This window comes from Vanellus vanellus, assembly GCF_965231255.1.
Source record: "Vanellus vanellus genome assembly, chromosome: 2".
NCBI lineage: Eukaryota > Metazoa > Chordata > Aves > Charadriiformes > Charadriidae > Vanellus > Vanellus vanellus.
The window spans coordinates 57,741,360-57,765,259 of record NC_138906.1 but is presented as its reverse complement, the minus strand read 5'-3'; positions in this window follow the sequence as shown (position 1 = coordinate 57,765,259).

The following is a 23,900-nucleotide window of genomic DNA, read 5'->3' as shown; positions in this document are numbered from 1 at the left end:
AACAGGCGGGTGTCATGCTGGGGGTGTGTGGGGACATCTACCACAGAGACAGGGTGCCGAGGGGGAATCCCAATATCAAGGTGACAGGCAGCGTTTAGGGGAACATCCGTTTGGGAGAGGGGCTGAAGGGAGTATATTTTAAAGTGGGTACAGACCGTGTCACCGTACACTTAACGCAAATACTTACAGTAGAAACAACAAGTGATGTCGCTGGTGTTTTTATCAAAAAAAATCTTGATACCTGATGGGATTTCAAGGCTTTGGTCACCGGTTTGACTCTTCTCACAGCTTCTAAAGGTCAAGGTATTAGAAATAATCCAAAGATATTTCATTAGCAGAAAACATCACAGAATTTAAAGATGACAGCCAATGTTGATTTTTTAAAAAAAATTAAGTATGCATACACAGCCCGTACTTTTTAGCCACTGAAATGAAATACAGTGCACTCCCTATTTGTTTCCTGTTTCTATAGACTGTACATCTTTTACCAAGTAGAGCTGCATCAAGGAGGTGAGCATCTGATGGCCTTCAAAGCATGAAAACTTTCTTAGCCCGTGCGTTTATCTGCTCTACACAGTTTGAGTGTAGAGCTGGAAGATTAGTCATACAGACTGCATTAAATAAATGCTGATTAACAAAAAAAAAAAAAAAACCAGCATCACAATGTTACAATTCACTAATAATCTATACTCAATACACTAATACTACTCCTGATTTCTCTCTTACTCAGTCAGACAGTGGCAGTGCCTGTCTTGACAAACGTGTTGAATTTATACCAAACCTTTCTAGAGACAGGTGAAAAGCTTTTGCAAAGCCGGGGAATGACAGAACTCTTGCAATGCAACAGCACATCTACCAGACTGCGCTTTAACAAAGCCGAGAGTCTGTATATTGGTGCAGGTGAAGGCAGCAGGTACTTGAAACTCTTTCAAACTCCTCTTAGCAAATGATGCCGGAGTATGGCCGGGGCCGCACGCGGCACGTTGAGAGGCTCCACAGCCTTTCGGTGAGCGGCAGCGGATCCAGCCCGGCGGCAGGAGCTGGTCAGCATCTTGTGTCTCCAGAGCAAGTCGCTGCCTCTGGCTGAGGTCGCGGCGTTTCGTTGGCTGAAGGACAAGCGGGGCTCTGCTTGAAGTGCCCTTGCGCTGCTGCTTCTTCCCCACCGCCTCTGCGTCAGCTTCTAAGGTGCAGTCCCCGCTGACACCCTCAAACTGGAACATCAAGAGAGCCGTGGGTGACCTGACCACCATCCTGGCGAAGGGAAGGCAAAGCCCTTGCAGGAAGCAGGCAAAGCCCCCCGGGCGTGTGCTGCCCCGGTGCCTCTCCCCTCGGACCCCCGCAGGCTCTCTCCGGCCCCTCTCCCCGTCGGGACAGCCCTTCCCCTCCCGCGGGACCGCGCAGCAGCCGCCCCCCGCCCTCCCCCTCCCCAGCCCGGCGGGCTGAGAGTCACTCCCGGCCCCGGCCCCGGCCCCGGCCCCGGCCCCGGCCCCGGGACGCGCACACGCGCACGGCCGCTCCCGCCTCTGCCCTCCCGCCGGGCACCGGGGACAGTTTGGGGGGACACAGCCGAGACGCACAGCGCAGGGGCGGGGCTGCCCCCCCTTGCTTCCCCCCTGTCCACGGAGCCCCAGCGAGGACGCCCCGGCGCGGGCAGCCCCCGCGGAGGAGGGGGGGAACTGCCGGGAGGGGGGGCGGCTCTGCCCCGCTCCGCTGGCCGCAGCGGCCGCGCGTGGGCGTGGGTGGGTGCCTGCGTGTCTGGGAGCGGGGCACACAGCGGGGGGCGAGGCTGGAGGGGCTGAAGGGACTCGTGGGGAGGGCTGGCCGGGAGCTTTCCTCTGCCGGGGGGGCGTGGGGAGGGGGGCAGCCTCGGCACGGAGGGGACACGGGGAGGACAGAGAGCTCCGCTGCATCAGGGCCCCCCCGGCAGCGGCGGCGGCGGCGGCGGCGGCGGCGGCGCTTTGAGTAGCCCCGGAGAGGGACCCGTGGGACAGGACTGGGGGAATGAGCCTCTGGCTGCGCTCAAGTCGAGGGCAGTGTCGCCTCTGCTGGACACAGGGTGGCCGTGTCCAGGAAAGGGACACCTTGGCAATTTGCTCCTGCCATGGCAATGGGATTCTGGCTGTGGGGCGGGAGTTTTGTAGCACTTGAGAGCCCAATGCGGTGGGCCTGAGCCACTTTTCCCTAAAGGGAGGGTGAGATTTGGCAAAATGCGGGAGGAGTGATGTGCTGGGAGTGGAAGGGGTGGCTGCACTCCGGTACAGCAGCCTTCACTCATTCCTCAGCCACAGCTCATCTCTTGAAAGAAACGTCATGCACACACGCACACGGAGTAGTCCCCGCAGGAGACCTCTGCATCTCTGGGAGTCCCAAGCACGAGCACCTCCCTCCCCATCACCTCTCCCCTCTTCACCCACCAGCTGCACACTAGTCCTGCTTTGTTGCCCAGAAGAGGTAATTTGGTATCCAGCTGCCACAGAAAGTGCAAATCCTGGGAGCAGGAGGGAGCAAAGCGTGCCTGGCTCCTTCTTCCTGGCAAGCACAGGGGTGTTCCTGCAGCAGCACGGGCTCTGGCTCCCGCGCACTGGCGTCAGTGGTCCCGTCAGAGCAGTGTGTGGGGATGGGGGGAGATGGGGCAGCAGCTGAAAGGAGTCCCCCGGCCTCACGCCGTGCTCAGGCCCCTGTTTCAGTACATGCCTGCACACCCCAGCGCGATGCCATATAGACAAACTCTTCTCCAGCAGCACCAGCTCTGCCTTGTGCGGGTCTGCCCAGGCTTCTTTCAAAGGATGCAATTTGCCCTTCCCTCTGAAAAATGCCCGCCAAAATTCCTTCTTTAAACTGTCACTGACACAATTTTGGGTTTTCCGATAAGGAGATGGCCTACATGGCACGGGGCTTGCTGGTGTGAGATGGGATTCACCTGTCTCACAGGAGGAAGAAGGTCTTTGCTCCCAAGGTAGTGGGGCTCACTGACAGAGCTCTAAAGGAGGCTTGAAGGGAGAGGGGGACAATATCAGGCTGTCCTGTGACAAGTTGTGGGGTGACACGCCAAGGTGAGAAGGACTGTGGGTTAGGGAGGCCCCGCAGCCTGTTGCTGTGAGCCTGAAAGGGTAGGAATGAATCCCCATGAGTGGATTTACACTTTGTGAAACAGAAGATACTTTCAGTGTCTTTCTGGCGCATCGTGAAAGAGCAGTAGAAAGAGAAAAACCAAAGGGAAAAAAAGTCCCAGTAGACCATGTGACACACAAAGCGATCACTTAATTTCTCCTCAGGGCTTTCACCAGGGAGTGAAAGTGAAATCATGCATTTTGAAAGGGTCCTAGCATAACTGGGAATCCCTCTTGCAAGAGATCCCGTGAGTTGAGCTGAGCCCAGATGAAACAGAACCCACCAGCTGCAGAGTGCTGGGAAAGGTCTTGCGCACGCCCATGAACTTCTCCTGGTCAATGAAGAATGCTGAAGGCTCTGGATCCTCTCCTCGATTTCATGGACCTCATTGACAAGGCTGGAAAAAAGCAAGAAAGTGTTCTTAACAGTCCCATCATGGGGGTAGTTTCTAACACGGTATTGCTGATGAATTCCCTGGGCACAGGATCTCCCTTTTTTTTCCCTTAGGAAAGAAACCTCATCATTAATTTTGTGATCCAGTGATGCTCCTGAGTGCTACTACCCCCACTTTGAGTTTCAAGCAGAAAATGATACTATAACCAGTTTCTTGTGGCGACCGTTCCTCTGCTTGGGCCAGGTCTGCACGGAGGGTCCCGCTTGGGAGGTATCCCTGGGAGGTGACAGTGTCCCACGGAAAGGGAGGGGTTCAGGCTACCTTGGCCAGGTGGGTCTGAATCTTGTTCTTGGCGTTGGCTGTCTCAGCGATGTGCTTGGTGAAGGCAACGTTCACCCTGGTGAACGAAGTGGTGCTGCATCTCGTTGGCCATCACGCCCAGCAGATTCTCGATGTTGTCCCGCGTCTTGGTGGAGGCCGCCCGTTGGCTCTGGGAGCGGAGGATGTTGTCGTCTGTGAACTTGGCCGACGACTTTGGCAGCAAGATCCTGGGAAAGGTTGGAGAGATCCCTGGTGAGCCCGTGCTGCTGAAGCTGAATGTCCCCTTTCTCCCTCACCGCTCCAAGTGCGTCCTTCCTGAAAAAGAGCGCTCGGTCAAAGAGGACGACCTTTCCTGAGAGCCAAGTACTGTTCATGGGTCAAGGGTATAGGGTAGCTGCGCTGCCCTGCTAGAACCTCCAAACAAGCTCAAGGTCCATTTGTAGGAGAAGGTAGGGTAGTCAAGCTTCCAAGAGTGCCGACACATCCAAGTGAGGCACTGCATGGGCCAATCTGCCATTGATTATTTTCTTGTTCTGTGCAACCTGCTGCAGGTGAACCTGCACTGGCAGGGGGGTTGCAACTAGATGATCTCCAGAGGTCCCTTCCAACCTCAACCCTTCTATGATTCTACCACCAAGCTGCCTCGATGGGAGTGGGGTTTGAGAGAGGCTGGCTTCTTTTTAAAATCCTGAAAGCCTTGGGAAAGAGAGTTTCTTTCATTTTCCTCACCTCTGCACCAAGGAATTCCTCTCTCTACACGAGGGCAGGACGAAGGACTCACCGTTTGCTACTGGAAAGCTTCCAAGGCCATAGATGGGGGGCATACCGAGACCGGCAGGCTCTGCCTGTGAGCTGCTGTCACTGTCCACCGGTGGACACCCTCTTCATGCCAGACGCTCGCAGCCTGTTCATTTCCTCTCTGGGAGCCGTGCGCATTGACAGCAGGTGATGAGCAGACAACACAAGTCATGAAACTGTGCGTTTTCCAACATGTAGCTCTGGGGACAGGTGACCTCAGAGACTTTTTGTGTCACCTGTGCCTGTAAGGGTTTGCTGCACTCAGAGGATCAGTGTCTCCAAATGCAGCTATGAACTAAATGAACGCCAAATGCAGGAGAATAAAGGGTCCTTTAGATAGGGCAAATGTGAGAAAAGCAGGGATGAGTCAGAGGGCAGACATGCACCGCCTGCAACTGGGAAAGATGGGGCTTTGAGGACTCTAGTTTCCAGCCTTGCCCCATTTTGGCGACGCTGGCATGGACTGCCGCAGGACCTGACTTGAGAGCAGCATAGCTGCGGGCACCGAGTCTCGGCCCAGGATCCAGCCTGGCCCAAGAGGCTGTGGGACAGGCAGCGGGAAACTCACACCCTGACATGGAGCAGAAAAGCTTTGGCAAACGCCACCCTACAGACAATTTGGCAGAACCGAGGACAAAGTGTCTGTGCTCAGGTCCCACTAAATGTGTGTACTGGTTCCGACAAACCACTCACTTGAGCCCTTTTCCCCTCTGCTGGGGATAAATAGCTGCATTCTCCCAGACTCTGTGCCACCTCTTGAGACCTGAGAAAGAGCATTCGGAGGCGTTCAGAGACACTGCACAGAAATGATTCCTCTTCAGATAGTGACAGAGACACATTTGGCAAAGGGCGGAAAACCCCTTGGGTACGGACGGGGGTTACTTTTCCCTGCATTTCCAGCTGAAATCAATACCCCCACATCCCCCTGAGGGTAAGCCCTATCACAGGGTGACACTTTCTGCCAGCCCTGACCACGAAGACATGACGGGAGCCCCCGACCACCTCCTTTGGGTCCATCAGGATGAGAAGAGACGTTGGTTGGGATGAGGAGAAATACCTGCTTTTTTGTCCTGCCGTCTCAGGTAAAGCACATACTCACCCTCAGCCTCCAGAGGGTTGGAGGTGCGCGGGGGGGCTGCTACTCACTGCTGTGCTGTGGGGTTCGGTGGCAGCACTGCCAGAGACCGCAGCGTCCCCAGTGCCCTGTGTGACACAGAAGCAGGGCAGCGTTGCCAGGGGCGCAGGGCGCTCAGGGACCGGGTTCTGCCCGCGCAGATCCCTGCAGCCGCTATGGCAACCTGATGCAGCCCTTGGGCAACCCCCTGCTCTCTGTGGTCAAGCCGGGGCCACCCCTGGGAGATAAAATCCCCTCAGGTGGCATCCTAGGTCCTGCCCTGCACAACCTCCTGCTCTCATCGGGCAACTTTCTGCAGCTGTTGGGCAACTACTGAGCGACTGCACAACGCTCTCAGCCATATGATTGGGTCTGAGGTAGTCCTGCAAGGAGCAGGGAGTTGGATACGATGATCCTTACGGGTCTCTTGCAACTTGTGATATTCCATGATCCTACGAAGTCAGTGCACTCAGTGGGCAACCCAGCACCACCCCTGGGCAACTCAGTGCAGACCTTGTGCACTTTTGAGTATTCTGAATATTTGAGCAGCACACTTGGGTGTTAAGGTTTTATCCTTGGCACAGCCGGCTGGAGGAGCCCCGGAAAGACAGTCCTGCCCTGTTAGCCGTCACCTTCACGCACCAAGTGGTCACCAGAGCCAGGGGGAAGGTTGTGTGCAAGGCCCTCCCATGGCAAAAACGGATGCCAAGTGTGCTTTTGGTGTGGTGCCTCTGGTGCACCTGTTGACGCTGAGCAATACCTTGATTAAAAGAGAAGCCAAGAGTTACAATCCTGCTCTTTTCAGGACAACTGCAGCAATTCAGAGACATTTGCAGAAGTATCTTTTGTCTCTTTTACACTGCAGCAAGAAAGAGGGTGGGGTGCAGTGGTCCATGCGCTAAGGGAAATGCAGCCCTTTGGGAAAAGGGCTCTAAGCCCGCTGTTCTGGGCAGCGCGTGGCACACACTGGGCTAGGCTGGGATTGGAGAGCCTGGGAGGCTCTGCGGGGTCCCAGCTTTGCGGCGGTGCTGCGTGCTGTGGCTGCTGCCTGTTCTTTCTGCAATGCTGACTGCAGCCCCCTGGTGGGGCTGTCCTTGGGAGGGCCCCAGAGCTGAGAAAGGCCCTGGCAGCGGTGGGGAGATACGCTCTTGTGCAGAGCTTGTCCAGAAAGTCTGCAGAGCATCCCTTGTGCAGCCCATGAGATGCTCTGCGTGACAAGGGAAGGTGCCCGTTGGGCCAACGCAGGAAGCCCTGCAGGGCTGCCATCAGGGTCCTTTGACCTACCCATTCTCCAGCCGCCAGTGCAGGTGCTGGGGGTCTCAGGTAGGTCCCCAGCCAATGTCTCAGGGAACCCAGGGATATTGAAAACAGAGCAAGACTTGTTTATCAGTTGTTTATGTTAGTAGCATGTCCTTTGTTCCCAAGGGACACCCCCAGGAATGTGCTACACATCTGGAGATGGTGTGCATATAGTCAACCCACGGTCTTGACTGCTTGAGAGTGTTAATGCTCTTTACAAAAGTGCTGTGGAGCAGGTTTTTCAAAGTGTGCCACATTTGCCTATTTAAAAGCAACGGGCATTTCCTTCAAGAGCAGCAGCTCGGCTTTTGGCAGCCTGACCTCATTGGGCTTTTCCGTTTGCCCACCAGGAACAAGGTAACCCACTCTGGAACAAGCCGTCTCTTCAAGGAGTGCCATATTTCAAAGGTGTCCATTTGTAGGAACCTTCAGGACAAGTCTGTTGTGCTTTGGGTGTCAGAGTCGGGCCGTTAGCAACTGTGTCCTTGCTGCAGCTATCACTGTACGCAACGGAAACCACGGCTGCTTTTCCTTACAGGAATAGCAGCTTCTCCTTTTTTCAGTAGGCACAATTGGAAAGGCACAGTGTGGTGTTTTGGGCTGGCCTGGCCTCTGAAACAAACGCTCGATGTTCTCTTTTCTTTCTGTCCCCTTCAGAGAAGGGAGAGCATCTGCCTTCAGGGAGAAAAGGATGAGAGAGAAAAGACGCACACGAGTTTTATAAAGAAAACCAACTACTTTAATGAAAATATCGAAAAAATGATATAATAAAAATAAAGAAAATATACAAAACTATTAAAAGTGAAAAGATCCTTTTATTGTGAACATTGTGTGCAGGAGCCCAGGAGTCACCGGGGTTCAGCCACTAACAGGGAATCGGCACCTACAAGGACAGAGTCAGAAAGCACTGGTAAAGCCCCAAAGGCGGGAAGAGGCAGGACTCGGTTCCCCTTCCTTTGGGAAACACAGCTGACAAGGAATGGTTTCTGGCCCCGCAGAGAGAGCTATTGCTGGCACTCAGCAGGGGATGGCTCTGGCGCCGTGTCCCCATGGGCAATGCCCTTAGAGACTGTGCGTGTGCAGAGATGCACAGTGCCCCTGTGCCACGCAGCAGGGCTCCATCCGGAGCCCCTCAGGAGATGCCCGGGAGCTCTTCCCAAACCCTGCGCAGCACCATCCCTCGCCGTCCCTTGCCAGCCACTGGGACTGACTTAGAGCGGTTGAAGGAGTTGGGAAAGACGGGCAGCAGAGCCTGGTACTCACCTGGGCTTCTTCACCATCCGGACCTTTCTTCTTTTCTTCAGTCCCCATCTTCTTCCTGCCTTCTTTCTTTTTGCTTCTTGTTGGTATGCCGTCTCCTCTTCACAGTCCTCTTGTCTCTTCCTTTTTCTTCCATTTTCCACTTCCTCGTGCCAGCCTGCAAACCTTTCCATCCCACAGTGGGATTAGATAGATAAAGCTGAGATCAATTGCATTAATCAGGTCTCAATTTAACCACAGCTCACTCATTTTACCTTCTTTCCTCTGAAAGGCTGCTTCTTCCGCATTCTTCTGTGGACGCCACGGAGTCTTCTGTCATCTCTGGGCTGGTTGGAGGCAAAGCAGCGGGTGCCTAAACCAGAAATGTTGGCATTAGCAGATGGCAAGGGACAGCCCAGAGTAGAAAGTGACCATTAGGTAAATTGCCAAAAAATCCTCAGCTCTTCCAAGGGCCTCCCTTTGGAACACAATGTTTACAAGGGTGTGTGACACTCTGCTTAGTTGCAGGGGCCACTCAGCAGACACCCTGTGGTCCCCCTTCATTCTGCTGTGGTTTCTTCGGCCCTCCCAAGGAAGAACTCTGCAGATGTCCCTTTAATGCAACATCACCTTCTGCGGTGGGAGGATTTTGCTTTGGAAATCTGCCTTTCTGTAGGTATTTTGTAGGTATTTCCCTTGACTAAGCACGTGCCTAACACTTTGGAGAAAAGGCAGAGCAGCTCCTTGGACTTATTAGGAAGTACCCTCCTACCCGAGACACATTGTCCCAGTGTTTGTGTACCTGCCCTACCTCCACTGTTTCCCATCCTGCCTCCGTATTTGCCCCTGCTCCTTTCTGGATGAGAAAGAGAGAGGGTGGTGCGTCCAGGCAGGCTTTTGCCTGGTGTTCCACACATGCATCACCTGCAGGACCATGTTCCTCTGCCACAGGCAGCTCTGGAAAGCAAAAGCACATGCAGCAAAGTGACTTGTTGGAAGTGGACAACCGCTAAAGCAAAACCTACCAGATTTCTGCTCAGGCTGTGACAACCCTCAGTCCCTCCTCATACCTGTGCATCTGTCTGTGGGCGCTGGCGCCTCCTCAGCTGAGGGACGGGGAAGGCCAGCCACCTCTTCCCCAAAGATTTCGCAGCCGTTTTCAATCAAAATCTCCACCAGCACGTTTATCTGAAAACATCACAGCCTTGGTTTCAGGGCAGGAGGGTGAAAACATGTAAGCCACTGTTCCCAGTCCTAACCCCAGCCTCTGCGCAGAATGCTGTGGCTGTGGGGCCGCTCTTGTAGGCGCCACCCCGCCAGCTTTGGCTCAAGAGAGGACGCAGCCAGGGACCTCCGAACAGCCAAGCTGTGATGGGCCTGGGCCAGGAAGGCTGCAGCCAGCTGCTCAATGCAGCGTACCTTCTCAGTCACCTGCACCATGGCCTCCAGCGGGAGCATGTTCTCGTTGGCTGGGCTCAGCAGGTTTGGCCCAACGCAGATGGCCAGGTTGCTGGCGCTCATCCTGCTGGTGGAGGCGTTGTTGCCAATGTGCTGGAGGAGGGAGAGCAGCCGCTTCAGGAGGAGGACATTGGCTGCAGGCAACTTCTCGGCCACCCTGAGGAAAATGGAACACAACTATAATAAAGCACGTTGCCCACAGCCGTCACTAAAGCTTGCCCGAGGCAGGTGGGACGCGGCGGCTGTGTCACGCAGCTTTGCAGGTGCTCTCAGGCAGCGGCCAGGGCTCCTGCTCAACAGGCAGGCTTCTGCCCACACTTACGCTTTCAGCTCTTCCACTTTTGCCTCCCTGCTTGTCCCCTCCATTGCTCTCATCCAGTCCTCATAGAGGTCGATGACGAGGAGCTTGGAAGGGATGCTTCGGAGGAAGTCCTGCAATGCCAAGGGCTCCCGGTGAGCCTTTGACCACTCCAGGCCAGTCAGGAGGTCTTCCAGCTGCAGGTCAGAAGCACTCACCTTCAGGATGACTGCCAACAGAAGCACAGGCTGGCTTCCGAGGTCAACATCTGCGCCGCTGTCCAGGGCCTCCCGCAGCTCCCGAAGCGATGTCCCGCTGGCAGCTATTCTGAATATCCCCTCCGTCGATGGACCTTGCTGATACAGGATGTCCAGCAGGTCCTGCAAGAGAGGCGGGGGGACACTTGCTTGGCCGAGGAGATGCCTTCCAACAGCTGTGCCCACTGCACTGCCTCAGATCCGGCTCCTTTCCCCACAAAGGGGTTGGGACCAGAAGTGTATTCTGGAGGTGAAGAGCCCAACCCCACTGCGCCATCCCCAGAGGGCCTGGGAACAGCCACATCCTCTGTGGAGCAGAGGAGGGAGGGCTGGGGATGCCCTCTCCGGGCTGGCTTACCTGGATGGGCTGGGGCAGCGTGCCGGCCTCCCCGCAGAGGGCAGCCAGGGGCTGTCCAAAGAGCGCCCTGCTGCAGCCGGATCCCGCCTGCCTGGGCGCCTGGGCAGTGGCCAGCGTCCGGCGCACAGCAAAGGGCCCGGGCAGCCACCTCCTCCTCTTGCTGCTGCTGCTGCTGCTGCTCCCTCCTGCTGCAAAGGAAAACAGAGCAAGAGCCCGTCAATGGAGACCACCAGCCCAGCGCTCCCAGGGCCTGCCCTGCCATGCCCTGCCTGCAGCACGGTGCCGTGCGGCAGGACAGGCAGGGGCCAGCAGCTGGAACCGTGCCTATGGCTCAGCGGTTCCAGCTGGGACGCTCCTGAGAGCCGCTGTGCCACCAGGACAGCCCTGCCCAGCCCTCGCCCTGCCCTCCTCCAAGCCGTGGGCAGCAGCAGCAGAGGCTCCGTGTCCCCGCAGAACCCCGTCCAGTGGCCGCTGCCCTGCGGGTCTCCTTGCTCCTCCAGGTGATGTCCTCCCTTGGGCTGCCACACCTGCATGGGGACACTCAAGGGACAAGTGAGCATGGATCCTCCTAGCTCCGATCAAGGAGCAGGGACCCATCCGCCTGGCTCTGGGGACGGAGCTTAAGCAGGCAGCACCTTGAGCGCTCCTCGCTCTTGAAGGGTCTGCAGGGCTCAGCTCTCTCCCGCTGCAGCGTGATGAGCACCAACTTGTTCAGGGCCAAGGGCAGCAGCGTCCTCAGTTCTGCAGATGTGCCGGTTGCAGGAGGAAAAAAGGCCCTCCCTGCCTTTCTTTCCAAAACTTACCTGGGGAGCGGTGATGTCCTCCTCCTTTGACAGATGGGGCCAGCGGCAGCCCTTGCATGGGATCATCCTGCAAGAACCAGACAGCGCTTAGAGAGCAGCCCCGCAGCACAAAACGGCCACCGGCCAGCTGCCACCCAGCACCAGCAGCCTGAGAGTGTCAGAGCTTGGACCCTCTGCCTACCCAGGCTCTTTCTCCTACGCAGCAGGTTTCCTCCAACTGCCACCAAGCAAGGATGTGCCAGCGTTCCTTGTGGTTCCCTAATCGCCTCCGCTCCCCGAGTGGCACAGCAGGACCCTCCCTCCTTCCCTCCCGCACAAGCTCACCCCACTCACCGCACATCCCGCACAGCCAGGGGTGGGGGAAAAGGCCATTCTCACCTTTGTCTGTCCCTCTAGCAGCCTCTCTAGGCTCTTGCTGCTCAATGTCCTCCACTGGAAAGGAAAGGAGTTGAGGAAGGTGAGCAGCGATGCCTCTGCTGCTCGGCTGCAGGACCAGTGCTCAGGGACAGAGCCCAAAGCAAGAGACACTCACAGCAGAGTTGCGGCGGCTCAGCTCCTTCTCCAGGTGCTTGATGGAAGGCAGGCGCGTCACCCGGGCTCTCTTGTCTCCTTCTGGTGTCCTGTGCAGAGGGCAGGGACAGGGAGGGAGCTGGGTCAAGTCCAAGCTGCCTCTTCTCTCTTCTCAGGCAGCTCTGCCCGACAGCTGCCCACAGCCGCGGGGGCACCTCTCCCCAGCTGGGGAGAAGTGTTCCCGCGTCCCACTGGAGCATCCCCCCGGCTTACCCCAGCAGTGTGCCCACCCACAGCTCCTTCAGGGCCCGGGAGCTGCGGAAAGAGAGGAGAAACAGCCTCAGCCCCCGCTGCCTCAAACCCCTGGGGGTTGCACAGCTGTGCACAGCCATGCCCCGTGGAGAAGGACACAAGGGCAGGACCAAGCCCCGTGGGGCAGGGCACAGGCGCTGCCCAAGCCCTGGCTGCCTCTGTCCTGACACAGCAGCTGCTTCTGCCCTTCCCTTCTGGGCACCAACAGGTGACCAGGGGATGCAGGACCTAGAAATGGCCCCATCGCTCCCTGCCGGCGTGCTCCCCGCCCCCTGCCCAGGCTCTGCACGGAGGGCAGAGGCCCTTCACAGGATGCCGTGGGCATGGCTGGGAACCTCTCCTGCCTGGCCATGGCACGTGGTGACATAACTCACGCAAAAGTGACAATGCAGGAGCCACTGGGCCAGCTGAGGATGATGGAGGTCTCATCCTCATCGCTGCCTTCCTCATCCTCCGCCGCCGCCGCCTTGCCAGCGCTCAGCACCCACAGCTGGTCCAGGGCCAGGCGGAGCCGTGGGCGCAGGGTGGTGCCCCGTCTGCAGAGAGGAGAGGCAGGCAGTGAGCTGGAGGTGGCCTCCTTGGGGTGCCCGTGGGCAGAGCCCTGTCCCTCGCCTGCCGTTGGGGCGGACTTGGGTGCATGCAGCAGCAAGGTGCCCCCGGGGGCTGGGGCTAGTGCCAGGGTGTCCCTGCCCCGCTGGCAGGGCCAGGGCTGGGGCAAAGGCAGCTGGGCTGGCAGGCTCTTACTGCAACTTGGCCATGACCAGCTCCTGCTGGAGGAGGAGAAGGCGCCTCTGGCTCCTCTGGCGGCCCCGGCTCAGCCGCACGTCTGCGCTCAGCACCGCCTCGGCCTCGCTGAGAGCCTCCCTGCAGAGCAGAGAGCGGCGGGCATGAGAAAGGCTGCTGCTGCGGGGCCCGGCCGTGCCCGCGTGTCCCCGAGCCCCAGGGAGAGCCCACCTGGAGCCACAGCAGCAGTTGGCCTGGCCCATCCCGCCCGGGACAGGAGGACCCTGGCCGTGCCCCGAGGACACGGCCCAGGCAGCCACAGCAAGGATGGGACGCGGGGTGCTGGTGCTGGTGCTGCTCCGGGCCAGCACAGCTCCGTCCTGCTGTCTCTGGTGGCCGGTGGCTCCAACTGACCAACGGTGGAAGCCCAACGGAAAGTGGGCGGGCGCTGGGGGGCCCTGGGGCGGGGCTTCTCTCCAGTATGGCCGTCTCCCTCTGGCACCGGGGGACCCAGAGCAGGACACAGCCGGGGGCACCCATCGCCTCCCTCCACCTGCTGCCCGTGCTGGGCCTACTGCCCCCAGGATGCACTCAGCCTTCTGGGCCCCGGGGGCACTTTTCTGCCTCCACATGGGGCAACTTGAGGGAGCTGTAGAGAGCCATAAGCTCTCACCGGATCCAGTTTTTCTCCAGGCTATACAACCCCAGTTCCCTCAGACGCGCCTCGTAAGACTTGTGCTCTCGACCCTTCAGCACCTTTGTTGCTCCTCTAAAGGGAGGTCTGCTGCTCTTCTCAAGGAAGGCCTCTGGGGCGCTGGCCCTCAGGCCGTCCCCATGCCCGTGGGGGCCATGCACTGGGCACAGCCGACACCACCTGGGAATGGCGCTGGCATGAAATGATGATGAGGTTATTCAGATACAAAGGAACTTCTTCTTTTTTTCCCCCTTACAAATTACAAAACACAAGGATGAAAACCAATCCTGTAGCAGCCGCTCAGTAATGAATCAGTCTGCAAAAGTGGAGCAATGAGTGCAGAGACTTGCCAGACAGTGTCTGTGCAGTGAAAGAATCTCCAGACTGGGATGCCAGCTCCGTGTGAAGAGATCCGGACGTGGCTCTGGTGGATCAGCAGGCAGAGGGAGGCGAGAGACGAATCCCCTTGCCAGGACTGCCCCCGGGCCAGGGGGCTGTTAGGAGAAGGACAGTCTGTCAGGAGCAAGGGCTTCAAACCACATCGCATTTCTCAGGTAATACCTGTGTTTGGCATCACGCTGGAAAGCGAAGCGGTTGCCAGTGCCTTCTAAGAGCGCGCTTTCCTCTGTGCAAAGGGCCCTGCAAGGCCAAGGGATGCTGAAACAGCACAGCCTGACATCATTAGCTCTACCTGTCCTAATTTGCAATGCCATATAGTGCTGCGTGCAGTAACAATCCAGACGGGAAGTATCCAATTCCTTGATAATTGCACTGAGTGCCACATCAGAGAAGACAGGTCCCATCTTTTAGCCAACGTGATGGATATTTTTTTGGAAGAGCAGGTGCTTCACCAAGCCTTTCCCTTTTCTTTTCCCTTTGTTTTTCCCTTTTTCCCTTTTCTTACCATGCACAGATCTTGGGTTTATAGCTCATCCCAAGTGCCCTGCAGTCACACCATACAAAAGACATCGAGAACCTCTTCCTCTCCCTCTAATTCCTCCTCTCTCCTCCCCACACTGGTCACACAGCTCTGTCTTTCCTCATGTCCGGATCGCCACACACTGTGTGAACACTGATTTCGCCTTTACTAATTACATACTAAACACTGCTTTTTTCCTCCCCTTTCACCTGGAAGGAGAAAGGGGTTTCCATCCTTTTGTGCAAGGAAAGACTGTGGAAAAAAGTTACAAAAGAAAGTTGACACAAAATTGTGTCAACTCAGCTGAACAATAAGCATTAAGAGCATTTGCGGGGGGGTGGGGGGGGGGAGGGGGCAGGGTAGGCACGTGTGCAAATACTCAAAAGTGAATTGTAACAGATGATATAACGGGCAAAGTCAATAAGTTCTGTAAATTGCAAAGGCATATATGTGAGTCATCTGAAGATTGCATTGAAGGAATTCCCCAGTACCCACCCATGAACTAAAAGAAAAATGCAAGGAAATCCATTCTGGTAAAACCAGGATGGCTCAAATAAGCTTGCCAATACGCTTCCTTTTCCTCTTCCCTTCCCCTCCCCTTCCACTAACCCTTCCCCTTCCCTTATCCCTTCCCCTATCCCTTCCCCTATCCCTTCCCCTATCCTATCCCTTCCCCTATCCCTTCCCCTATCCCTTCCCCTATCCCTTCCCCTATCCCTTCCCCTATCCCTTCCCCTATCCCTTCCCTTCCCTTCCCTTCCCTTCCCTTCCCTTCCCTTCCCTTCCCTTCCCTTCCCTTCCCTTCCCTTCCCTTCCCTTCCCTTCCCTTCCCTTCCCTTCCCTTCCCTTCCCTTCCCTTCCCTTCCCTTCCCTTCCCTTCCCTTCCCTTCCCTTCCCTTCCCTTCCCTTCCCTTCCCTTCCCTTCCCTTCCCTTCCCTTCCCTTCCCTTCCCTTCCCTGTATTATGGTTAATACAATTGAACCTTTGACAGAAAGAGGAAAGCGGGTCACTGACGGATGCACAAAGAAGGCGCTCTCGGGAACAAACGGAAAAGTTCTAGAAACGGGGGGTTTCTCTCTTTTGAAGGTTTTTCACATGAATTTTTATCCAAAAATAACGCCCAAACATTCCCACCCCTAGCTGATAATTATTGCTTCTGTTTTTCAATTCTTTCTTTCTTTCAGCCTTTGGGAAAAAAGGACTATCACCAATGTCCCCTATCACTTAGGATGAAAAACTCAAAGAACAGGGCAGCAGAATTTGGCGGTGGTGCAGACACCTCCTGCCTCCAGAGGTAAAAGGGAGCGCGCTGTTGGTGAGCTGTAACGCCATTTTGGATGATCAGCCTGGAAGTGTAAAAGATATCGCTGACAATCAACGATAGAAACCAACAAACACGTGGCAATAACCAACGTTACAGTAACAATTCACAATAAACAATGGATAAACAGGCGGGTGTCATGCTGGGGGTGTGTGGGGACATCTACCACAGAGGCAGGGTGCCGAGGGGGAATCCCAATATCAAGGTGACAGGCAGCTTTTAGGGGAACATCCGTTTGGGAGAGGGGCTGAAGGGAATGTATTTTAAAGTGGATACAGACCGTGTCACTGTACACTTAACGCAAATCATTACATTAGAAACAACAAGTGACTTCGCTGGTGTTTTTATAAAAAAAATCTTGATACCTGATGGGATTTCAAGGCTTTGGGCACTGTTTCGCCTCTTCTCGCAGCTTCTAAAGGTCAAGGTATTAGAAATAATCCAAAGATATTTCATTAGCAGAAAACATCACAGAATTCAAAGATGACAGCCAATGTTGATTTTTTAAAAAAAATTAAGTATGCATACACAGCCCGTACTTTTTAGCCACTGAAATGAAATACAGTGCACTCCCTATTTGTTTCCTGTTTCTATAGACTGTACATCTTTTACCAAGTAGAGCTGCATCAAGGAGGTGAGCATCTGATGGCCTTCAAAGCATGAAAACTTTCTTAGCCCGTGCGTTTATCTGCTATACACAGTTTGAGTGTAGAGCTGGAAGATTAGTCATACAGACTGCATTAAATAAATGCTGATTAACAAAAAAAAAAAACAAACAGCATCACAATGTTACAATTCACTAATAATCTATACTCAATACACTAATACTACTCCTGATTTCTCTCTTACTCAGTCAGACAGTGGCAGTGCCTGTCTTGACAAACGTGTTGAATTTATACCAAACCTTTCTAGAGACAGGTGAAAAGCTTTTGCAAAGCCGGGGAATGACAGAACTCTTGCAATGCAACAGCACATCTACCAGACTGCGCTTTAACAAAGCCGAGAGTCTGTATATTGGTGCAGGTGAAGGCAGCAGGTACTTGAAACTCTTTCAAACTCCTCTTAGCAAATGATGCCGGAGTATGGCCGGGGCCGCACGCGGCACGTTGAGAGGCTCCACAGCCTTTCGGTGAGCGGCAGCGGATCCAGCCCGGCGGCAGGAGCTGGTCAGCATCTTGTGTCTCCAGAGCAAGTCGCTGCCTCTGGCTGAGGTCGCGGCGTTTCGTTGGCTGAAGGACAAGCGGGGCTCTGCTTGAAGTGCCCTTGCGCTGCTGCTTCTTCCCCACCGCCTCTGCGTCAGCTTCTAAGGTGCAGTCCCCGCTGACACCCTCAAACTGGAACATCAAGAGAGCCGTGGGTGACCTGACCACCATCCTGGCGAAGGGAAGGCAAAGCCCTTGCAGGAAGCAGGCAAAGCCCCCCGGGCGTGTGCTGCCCCGGTGCCTCTCCCCTCGGACCCCCGCAGGCTGTCTCCGGCCCCTCTCCCCGTCGGGACAGCCCTTCCCCTCCCGCGGGACCGCGCAGCAGCCGCCCCCCGCCCTCCCCCTCCCCAGCCCGGCGGGCTGAGAGTCACTCCCGGCCCCGGCCCCGGCCCCGGCCCCGGCCCCGGCCCCGGGACGCGCACACGCGCACGGCCGCTCCCGCCTCTGCCCTCCCGCCGGGCACCGGGGACAGTTTGGGGGGACACAGCCGAGACGCACAGCGCAGGGGCGGGGCTGCCCCCCCTTGCTTCCCCCCTGTCCACGGAGCCCCAGCGAGGACGCCCCGGCGCGGGCAGCCCCCGCGGAGGAGGGGGGGAACTGCCGGGAGGGGGGGCGGCTCTGCCCCGCTCCGCTGGCCGCAGCGGCCGCGCGTGGGCGTGGGTGGGTGCCTGCGTGTCTGGGAGCGGGGCACACAGCGGGGGGCGAGGCTGGAGGGGCTGAAGGGACTCGTGGGGAGGGCTGGCCGGGAGCTTTCCTCTGCCGGGGGGGCGTGGGGAGGGGGGCAGCCTCGGCACGGAGGGGACACGGGGAGGACAGAGAGCTCCGCTGCATCAGGGCCCCCCCGGCAGCGGCAGCGGCGGCGGCGGCGGCGGCGCTTTGAGTAGCCCCGGAGAGGGACCCGTGGGACAGGACTGGGGGAATGAGCCTCTGGCTGCGCTCAAGTCGAGGGCAGTGTCGCCTCTGCTGGACACAGGGTGGCCGTGTCCAGGAAAGGGACACCTTGGCAATTTGCTCCTGCCATGGCAATGGGATTCTGGCTGTGGGGCGGGAGTTTTGTAGCACTTGAGAGCCCAATGCGGTGGGCCTGAGCCACTTTTCCCTAAAGGGAGGGTGAGATTTGGCAAAATGCGGGAGGAGTGATGTGCTGGGAGTGGAAGGGGTGGCTGCACTCCGGTACAGCAGCCTTCACTCATTCCTCAGCCACAGCTCATCTCTTGAAAGAAACGTCATGCACACACGCACACGGAGTAGTCCCCGCAGGAGACCTCTGCATCTCTGGGAGTCCCAAGCACGAGCACCTCCCTCCCCATCACCTCTCCCCTCTTCACCCACCAGCTGCACACTAGTCCTGCTTTGTTGCCCAGAAGAGGTAATTTGGTATCCAGCTGCCACAGAAAGTGCAAATCCTGGGAGCAGGAGGGAGCAAAGCGTGCCTGGCTCCTTCTTCCTGGCAAGCACAGGGGTGTTCCTGCAGCAGCACGGGCTCTGGCTCCCGCGCACTGGCGTCAGTGGTCCCGTCAGAGCAGTGTGTGGGGATGGGGGGAGATGGGGCAGCAGCTGAAAGGAGTCCCCCGGCCTCACGCCATGCTCAGGCCCCTGTTTCAGTACATGCCTGCACACCCCAGCGCGATGCCATATAGACAAACTCTTCTCCAGCAGCACCAGCTCTGCCTTGTGCGGGTCTGCCCAGGCTTCTTTCAAAGGATGCAATTTGCCCTTCCCTCTGAAAAATGCCCGCCAAAATTCCTTCTTTAAACTGTCACTGACACAATTTTGGGTTTTCCGATAAGGAGATGGCCTACATGGCACGGGGCTTGCTGGTGTGAGATGGGATTCACCTGTCTCACAGGAGGAAGAAGGTCTTTGCTCCCAAGGTAGTGGGGCTCACTGACAGAGCTCTAAAGGAGGCTTGAAGGGAGAGGGGGACAATATCAGGCTGTCCTGTGACAAGTTGTGGGGTGACACGCCAAGGTGAGAAGGACTGTGGGTTAGGGAGGCCCCGCAGCCTGTTGCTGTGAGCCTGAAAGGGTAGGAATGAATCCCCATGAGTGGATTTACACTTTGTGAAACAGAAGATACTTTCAGTGTCTTTCTGGCGCATCGTGAAAGAGCAGTAGAAAGAGAAAAACCAAAGGGAAAAAAAGTCCCAGTAGACCATGTGACACACAAAGCGATCACTTAATTTCTCCTCAGGGCTTTCACCAGGGAGTGAAAGTGAAATCATGCATTTTGAAAGGGTCCTAGCATAACTGGGAATCCCTCTTGCAAGAGATCCCGTGAGTTGAGCTGAGCCCAGATGAAACAGAACCCACCAGCTGCAGAGTGCTGGGAAAGGTCTTGCGCACGCCCATGAACTTCTCCTGGTCAATGAAGAATGCTGAAGGCTCTGGATCCTCTCCTCGATTTCATGGACCTCATTGACAAGGCTGGAAAAAAGCAAGAAAGTGTTCTTAACAGTCCCATCATGGGGGTAGTTTCTAACACGGTATTGCTGATGAATTCCCTGGGCACAGGATGTCCCTTTTTTTTCCCTTAGGAAAGAAACCTCATCATTAATTTTGTGATCCAGTGATGCTCCTGAGTGCTACTACCCCCACTTTGAGTTTCAAGCAGAAAATGATACTATAAGCAGTTTCTTGTGGCGACCGTTCCTCTGCTTGGGCCAGGTCTGCACGGAGGGTCCCGCTTGGGAGGTATCCCTGGGAGGTGACAGTGTCCCACGGAAAGGGAGGGGTTCAGGCTACCTTGGCCAGGTGGGTCTGAATCTTGTTCTTGGCGTTGGCTGTTTCAGCGATGTGCTTGGTGAAGGCAACGTTCACCCTGGTGAACGAAGTGGTGCTGCATCTCGTTGGCCATCACGCCCAGCAGATTCTCGATGTTGTCCCGCGTCTTGGTGGAGGCCGCCCGTTGGCTCTGGGAGCGGAGGATGTTGTCGTCTGTGAACTTGGCCGACGACTTTGGCAGCAAGATCCTGGGAAAGGTTGGAGAGATCCCTGGTGAGCCCGTGCTGCTGAAGCTGAATGTCCCCTTTCTCCCTCACCGCTCCAAGTGCGTCCTTCCTGAAAAAGAGCGCTCGGTCAAAGAGGACGACCTTCCCTGAGAGCCAAGTACTGTTCATGGGTCAAGGGTATAGGGTAGCTGCGCTGCCCTGCTAGAACCTCCAAACAAGCTCAAGGTCCTTTTGTAGGAGAAGGTAGGGTAGTCAAGCTTCCAAGAGTGCCGACACATCCAAGTGAGGCACTGCATGGGCCAATCTGCCATTGATTATTTTCTTGTTCTGTGCAACCTGCTGCAGGTGAACCTGCACTGGCAGGGGGGTTGCAACTAGATGATCTCCAGAGGTCCCTTCCAACCTCAACCCTTCTATGATTCTACCACCAAGCTGCCTCGATGGGAGTGGGGTTTGAGAGAGGCTGGCTTCTTTTTAAAATCCTGAAAGCCTTGGGAAAGAGAGTTTCTTTCATTTTCCTCACCTCTGCACCAAGGAATTCCTCTCTCTACACGAGGGCAGGACGAAGGACTCACCGTTTGCTACTGGAAAGCTTCCAAGGCCATAGATGGGGGGCATACCGAGACCGGCAGGCTCTGCCTGTGAGCTGCTGTCACTGTCCACCGGTGGACACCCTCTTCATGCCGGACGCTCGCAGCCTGTTCATTTCCTCTCTGGGAGCCGTGCGCGTTGACAGCAGGTGATGAGCAGACAACACAAGTCATGAAACTGTGCGTTTTCCAACATGTAGCTCTGGGGACAGGTGACCTCAGAGACTTTTTGTGTCACCTGTGCCTGTAAGGGTTTGCTGCACTCAGAGGATCAGTGTCTCCAAATGCAGCTATGAACTAAATGAACGCCAAATGCAGGAGAATAAAGGGTCCTTTAGATAGGGCAAATGTGAGAAAAGCAGGGATGAGTCAGAGGGCAGACATGCACCGCCTGCAACTGGGAAAGATGGGGCTTTGAGGACTCTAGTTTCCAGCCTTGCCCCATTTTGGCGACGCTGGCATGGACTGCCGCAGGACCTGACTTGAGAGCAGCATAGCTGCGGGCACCGAGTCTCGGCCCAGGATCCAGCCTGGCCCAAGAGGCTGTGGGACAGGCAGCGGGAAACTCACACCCTGACATGGAGCAGAAAAGCTTTGGCAAACGCCACCCTACAGACAATTTGGCAGAACCGAGGACAAAGTGTCTGTGCTCAGGTCCCACTAAATGTGTGTACTGGTTCCGACAAACCACTCACTTGAGCCCTTTTCCCCTCTGCTGGGGATAAATAGCTGCATTCTCCCAGACTCTGTGCCACCTCTTGAGACCTGAGAAAGAGCATTCGGAGGCGTTCAGAGACACTGCACAGAAATGATTCCTCTTCAGATAGTGACAGAGACACATTTGGCAAAGGGCGGAAAACCCCTTGGGTACGGACGGGGGTTACTTTTCCCTGCATTTCCAGCTGAAATCAATACCCCCACATCCCCCTGAGGGTAAGCCCTATCACAGGGTGACACTTTCTGCCAGCCCTGACCACGAAGACATGACGGGAGCCCCCGACCACCTCCTTTGGGTCCATCAGGATGAGAAGAGACGTTGGTTGGGATGAGGAGAAATACCTGCTTTTTTGTCCTGCCGTCTCAGTTAAAGCACATACTCACCCTCAGCCTCCAGAGGGTTGGAGGTGCGCGGGGGGGCTGCTACTCACTGCTGTGCTGTGGGGTTCGGTGGCAGCACTGCCAGAGACCGCAGCGTCCCCAGTGCCCTGTGTGACACAGAAGCAGGGCAGCGTTGCCAGGGGCGCAGGGCGCTCAGGGACCGGGTTCTGCCCGCGCAGATCCCTGCAGCCGCTATGGCAACCTGATGCAGCCCTTGGGCAAGCCCCTGCTCTCTGTGGTCAAGCCGGGGCCACCCCTGGGAGATAAAATCCCCTCAGGTGGCATCCTAGGTCCTGCCCTGCACAACCTCCTGCTCTCATCGGGCAACTTTCTGCAGCTGTTGGGCAACTACTGAGCGACTGCACAACGCTCTCAGCCATATGATTGGGTCTGAGGTAGTCCTGCAAGGAGCAGGGAGTTGGATACGATGATCCTTACGGGTCTCTTGCAACTTGTGATATTCCATGATCCTACGAAGTCAGTGCACTCAGTGGGCAACCCAGCACCACCCCTGGGCAACTCAGTGCAGACCTTGTGCACTTTTGAGTATTCTGAATATTTGAGCAGCACACTTGGGTGTTAAGGTTTTATCCTTGGCACAGCCGGCTGGAGGAGCCCCGGAAAGACAGTCCTGCCCTGTTAGCCGTCACCTTCACGCACCGAGTGGTCACCAGAGCCAGGGGGAAGGTTGTGTGCAAGGCCCTCCCATGGCAAAAACGGATGCCAAGTGTGCTTTTGGTGTGGTGCCTCTGGTGCACCTGTTGACGCTGAGCAATACCTTGATTAAAAGAGAAGCCAAGAGTGACAATCCTGCTCTTTTCAGGACAACTGCAGCAATTCAGAGACATTTGCAGAAGTATCTTTTGTCTCTTTTACACTGCAGCAAGAAAGAGGGTGCGGTGCAGTGGTCCATGCGCTAAGGGAAATGCAGCCCTTTGGGAAAAGGGCTCTAAGCCCGCTGTTCTGGGCAGCGCGTGGCACACACTGGGCTAGGCTGGGATTGGAGAGCCTGGGAGGCTCTGCGGGGTCCCAGCTTTGCGGCGGTGCTGCGTGCTGTGGCTGCTGCCCGTTCTTTCTGCAATGCTGACTGCAGCCCCCTGGTGGGGCTGTCCTTGGGGAGGGCCCCAGAGCTGAGAAAGGCCCTGGCAGCGGTGGGGAGATACGCTCTTGTGCAGAGCTTGTCCAGAAAGTCTGCAGAGCATCCCTTGTGCAGCCCATGAGATGCTCTGCGTGACAAGGGAAGGTGCCCGTTGGGCCAACGCAGGAAGCCCTGCAGGGCTGCCATCAGGGTCCTTTGACCTACCCATTCTCCAGCCGCCAGTGCAGGTGCTGGGGGTCTCAGGTAGGTCCCCAGCCAATGTCTCAGGGAACCCAGGGATATTGAAAACAGAGCAAGACTTGTTTATCAGTTGTTTATGTTAGTAGCATGTCCTTTGTTCCCAAGGGACACCCCCAGGAATGTGCTACACATCTGGAGATGGTGTGCATATAGTCAACCCACGGTCTTGACTGCTTGAGAGTGTTAATGCTCTTTACAAAAGTGCTGTGGAGCAGGTTTTTCAAAGTGTGCCACATTTGCCTATTTAAAAGCAACGGGCATTTCCTTCAAGAGCAGCAGCTCGGCTTTTGGCAGCCTGACCTCATTGGGCTTTTCCGTTTGCCCACCAGGAACAAGGTCACCCACTCTGGAACAAGCCGTCTCTTCAAGGAGTGCCATATTTCAAAGGTGTCCATTTGTAGGAACCTTCAGGACAAGTCTGTTGTGCTTTGGGTGTCAGAGTCGGGCCGTTAGCAACTGTGTTCTTGCTGTAGCTATCACCGTACGCAATGGAAACCACGGCTGCTTTTCCTTACAGGAATAGCAGCTTCTCCTTTTTTCAGTAGGCACAATTGGAAAGGCACAGTGTGGTGTTTTGGGCTGGCCTGGCCTCTGAAACGAACGCTCGATGTTCTCTTTTCTTTCTGTCCCCTTCAGAGAAGGGAGAGCATCTGCCTTCAGGGAGAAAAGGATGAGAGAGAAAAGACGCACACGAGTTTTATAAAGAAAACCAACTACTTTAATGAAAATATCGAAAAAATGATATAATAAAAATAAAGAAAATATACAAAACTATTAAAAGTGAAAAGATCC